A 5,000-nucleotide genomic window follows, 5' to 3' on the forward strand; every position below is an offset into this window, starting at 1 on the left:
CCTCCGTGCGCGCGGGGGAGGCGGCGGCGGCGGCCGGGCGCGTTGTGGTCCGCCGCGCTACAGCGTATCGCTTTGTCAGCCGGTGATGGGTGCCAGACGGGCGGTGTCGGCCCACCGGTCGGAGCGTCGCGTGGAGGCGGCGGTGTCGGGTGGGTGCCGTGCGGCGGTCGCGGTGCCCGGCAGGCAACGGTGAGTGTACGCCGGCGGGCGCGCGCGCTGTGTGGTAACGTAGCGTAGACCGCAGTACGGTGAACTCCGATACCTCTAAACTATGGATGTGAAATAAAATATAATAAGACATGATGCTCCGCAAGAAAATAGACTTGGGAAAGGGTGTGTCGTTGGCAAGTCCCCGGGGCGGTTAGTGTGTGTGGTGATAAGTCTGTAGGGCGCGATGTATGCTGTTTACATGTCTTTGGCGCTGCGGTGAATTATTATTATTATTGCGAGGGCACGAGAGATGCAACAGATGTGAACATCATTTAGTTGCAACGCTGGGCAGTGTTATAGATCTACAACGAGTAATAGGAGGGTAGGAAAATATGGGCAACGGTTCGCGCGCGCCCTCTGGTCCTGACATCAACGTCCACAATAAACAGACCATACCGCCCTCTATGGGACGACGCTGACACCGCCACCCACAGACACAACACAGCCATCTATGAGAATGTGACCAAACTACATTGCCGTCTGGCCCAGAAACGACACCTCCATCTACAGGAATCCAACGGAACTACACCAACCATACTGCCAAACCACAGCATCGCCATCTATGACAATGTGACGAAACCACATGCAATAGCCCCATCTACGCGAATCGGACGACACTACGTCCACCATGTCGCGCGCAACACGAAAACTAAATACCGCCATCTGCAAGTCTCCCGAACATGACCTGCTGCACCGACGATACCGCCATCTATGAGACGCCACCCCGACTACGACATCGCTAGGTCCCACAGTACCCATTTTTCGACGCCACCCACAAAGCCTGCATCATCTGTCCACCACAGGAACCCGAACGCCAGTGCCTGCGTCGCACGAAGTAGTCAACCGACAATCACTCCACCCGCACCCGCACGTGCCCCACCCAACCGCCCAAATCGCAACCCAAGCGGATGAACGGCGGACTCTTCCCGCACTCGTACGTTGCAATCCACCCCTATATCTTGCGTTTCATGACGAGTTATATCCAATATGCCAAATTCCCGCTGTCCCTATACATGCTGTAAGTCTGTGCACACAATATGAACCACACCTCAGCGAGACACTCATCACACATTACTCTCTGCCTGTAACAGACACAGATACGATATGTAAGCACCAGCATGGACCAACGTCCGGTGCATCCTCTCCGCCACAGTACACCATCCACACTATGATAACCACACCAGGGGGTCCAATTATAAAATAGATATCCCACCCGTCCAACATCCACAATTGCTCAGATAAGCCACCAACACCCACACATGTCCTACACAGGGGTGCACCCAACACCACCACACTGCCTCCTGTTACGGCACAGAAACAATGGCAGGAATGAATCACACAGGTCTGCCACTCCCTTGCCGCAACCACAGACGCGGCGCGCCTCCAGTCACGAGCGAAAAGCGCATCCTGACGAGACAGAACTGCTGTGACATACTGACGCTGCCTCAGACATTCACTTACAATGATCACTACCAACGAACCTGCCCCCCCCCCCCCCCCAAACACACTATCTCTTACCATGTTGTGTACTGTAATCCAACCCATTTTGCACCTTAACCTAACCAAATTTGTAACGCAATTTGTACCGCAATGTAACGCAATTTGTACCGCAATGTAACGCAATTTGTACCGCAATGTAACGCAATTTGTAACGCAATTTGTGTCTTAAACTAACCCACGTTGTGCCTTAACCTAACCCACGTTGTGCCTTAACGTAACCCACGTTGTGCCTTAACGTAACCCACGTTGTGCCTTAACGTAACCCACGTTGTGCCTTAACGTAACCCACGTTGTGCCTTAACGTAACCCACGTTGTGCCTTAACGTAACCCACGTTGTGCCTTAACGTAACCCACGTTGTGCCTTAACGTAACCACGTTGTGCCTTAACGTAACCCACGTTGTGCCTTAACGTAACCCACGTTGTGCCTTAACGTAACCCACGTTGTGCCTTAACGTAACCCACGTTGTGCCTTAACGTAACCCACGTTGTGCCTTAACGTAACCCACGTTGTGCCTTAACCTAACCCACGTTGTGCCTTAACGTAACCCACGTTGTGCCTTAACCTAACCCACGTTGTGCCTTAACCTAACCCACGTTGTGCCTTAACCTAACCCACGTTGTGCCTTAACCTAACCCACGTTGTGCCTTAACCTAACCCACGTTGTGCCTTAACCTAACCCACGTTGTGCCTTAACCTAACCCACGTTGTGCCTTAACCTAACCCACGTTGTGCCTTAACCTAACCCACGTTGTGCCTTAACCTAACCCACGTTGTGCCTTAACCTAACCCACGTTGTGCCTTAACCTAACCCACGTTGTGCCTTAACCTAACCCACGTTGTGCCTTAACCTGCTCTGTAATTGGCATATGACACGTTACATTAATCTAGTGTTGTCTAACCACAACCCTCTGAATATAGTTCGCTACTCGCACCGCCCACCCTCTTGTGTGTCGTTTCATGTTGAACACTTCGCAAGTGTTGCTTACTTTTTACATGCTCCCGCTGTACACTGTAATGTGGACAACTGCAGGATGTACATCGCCCCCCCCCCTCCACCCTGCCTTCGCACGCTGGTCGTTCAGGTGCTTGCGTGTTCAATGCCTTCGCAGCTGTTCACTGGCATTCGCATGTCGAAGCGCTCAGTCTACGTCGTGGTACGGCCTGTGTCCACTGTCCGCTGATATCGTAAGCTTAATCCTCACATTGTACTGCACATAGGTCCGTATGTACTGAATGATACGCTGTGGCACATGTGTGACCGTACGACTGCGCCCAACAACAGCGAACCATACGGTCCAAATGTTGTGCACTCAGCCACGTGCCGTCTCCCCATAACAGCTACATTGCAGTGTGGTACGCCATAGAGACGTGTGGGAGTAACGGACGCCCTGGATGGCGATCAGCATGAGCCGTCTGTTGATGTAGTGGCGCGTGTATTCAAACGTAGTCGTCTCTTCTCACACAGTGTGATAGCATGGTGCACCGCGTTCCACATCTGCGACATGGTACAGATGCTGGTTGACAGTCGGTCTCGTAATGGACATCGCATACGTAGGGGGCCACCTCCCACGTGTTCTCTAGTCGTGCACATTTTGTTGCGTGTATGTGGGCAGACGTAGTGTGTCGTGACACCTAACAGACAGGTATGCAATAATCGTTGCATTTGCAAACTGGGATGGACGTCTACGTTTGCTGGTGACGTGACGCAACGCAAATGAACAACTGGTAAACCCATTGTGGTGCGGTTGTTGTTGCTGGAGGTAAATCAGTAAGGGCAAATCTGTGTGTGAAGCGATACGCGGCGGTGGCTGGGTGGGACCGTCCCCGGCCGGTGAGGGGGGGCCGCCCGGCGTGCTGGCCGCGCGGTGCGTGGGCGCACGCGCTACAGCCGGCTGGTGGGGGCGCCCAGTGGCAGGCGCGCCGGCCGACGGACGCGGCAGGCGGCGCAGCTGCGCGCCGGGGCACCCTGCGCGCGGCGCCGGGCGGCCAAAGTGGGTCCTCGCGGGCCCGGTGCGAAGCGCGGTGGACATCTGCAGTGTGCTGGTCCGACTGAGGACTGTGTGCGTTGAGGATGCGCCGCCGCCCGGCACTCGGCGCCGCGACGCCGTCTGCTGCTCGGTCGCCCCAGCGGTTCTCGCTGGTGGTTTGTATCGCAGTTGTGCAGACGTGTTGGCACGTGCGCTGTGCTGGGAGAGTTCGCTTCGGCACCCACGTGGGGCCTTTGCCCTTCTGTGGCGCTGGCGTTGGAGCTGCCGGTCACCGTAGGTGGCGCGTGTTGTCTCCCGCCGGCAATGCCACGACAGCACGCTCCCGGGCCTCTGTCGGCAGCGGCAAGCTCAGTTGGGAGCACGGGTGGTCGCACCTAAAGCGTCTACTCGCCTAACTCCGGGCGATTGCGCCTCTCTCGAACCCGACCAAGTACTTAGGACGGCGCTGCGCGCCGCCGGACCTGAGAGGGTTTCGAGGTGTATTGTGCAGGGGAGCTCAGCCTCCTCCTGTTTGCAGAATAATTGAGCGGACGCTTGCGTGTTCGCGCGGGCCCCTGGGACACACTCCCGGGCGGCCGGCTGCTCAGCTCTAGTTGACGCAGCTCCCTGGTTGATCCTGCCAGTAGTCATATGCTTGTCTCAAAGATTAAGCCATGCATGTCTCAGTACAAGCCGCATTAAGGTGAAACCGCGAATGGCTCATTAAATCAGTTATGGTTCCTTAGATCGTACCCACGTTACTTGGATAACTGTGGTAATTCTAGAGCTAATACATGCAAACAGAGTCCCGACCAGAGATGGAAGGGACGCTTTTATTAGATCAAAACCAATCGGTCGGCTCGTCCGGTCCGTTTGCCTTGGTGACTCTGAATAACTTTGGGCTGATCGCACGGTCCTCGTACCGGCGACGCATCTTTCAAATGTCTGCCTTATCAACTGTCGATGGTAGGTTCTGCGCCTACCATGGTTGTAACGGGTAACGGGGAATCAGGGTTCGATTCCGGAGAGGGAGCCTGAGAAACGGCTACCACATCCAAGGAAGGCAGCAGGCGCGCAAATTACCCACTCCCGGCACGGGGAGGTAGTGACGAAAAATAACGATACGGGACTCATCCGAGGCCCCGTAATCGGAATGAGTACACTTTAAAATCCTTTAACGAGTATCTATTGGAGGGCAAGTCTGGTGCCAGCAGCCGCGGTAATTCCAGCTCCAATAGCGTATATTAAAGTTGTTGCGGTTAAAAAGCTCGTAGTTGGATTTGTGTCCCACGCTGTTGGTTCACCGCCCGTCGGTGTTTA

At 55.0% G+C, this 5,000-nt stretch overlaps 1 non-coding gene across 1 annotated transcript in view; it reads left to right on the forward strand.

Annotated features, from left to right (window-relative positions):
• The first annotated feature begins 4,304 nt into the window (after nt 1–4,304).
• Nucleotides 4,305–5,000, forward strand: part of LOC126139094 (small subunit ribosomal RNA) — a 1,910-nt gene continuing 1,214 nt past the window's right edge. Inside the window, exon 1 of the ribosomal RNA XR_007528546.1 lies at nt 4,305–5,000. This exon is cut by the window's right edge and continues 1,214 nt beyond it. This is a non-coding gene — a ribosomal RNA (small subunit ribosomal RNA).

This window comes from Schistocerca cancellata, unplaced genomic scaffold, assembly GCF_023864275.1.
Source record: "Schistocerca cancellata isolate TAMUIC-IGC-003103 unplaced genomic scaffold, iqSchCanc2.1 HiC_scaffold_675, whole genome shotgun sequence".
NCBI classification, from domain to species: domain Eukaryota; kingdom Metazoa; phylum Arthropoda; class Insecta; order Orthoptera; family Acrididae; genus Schistocerca; species Schistocerca cancellata.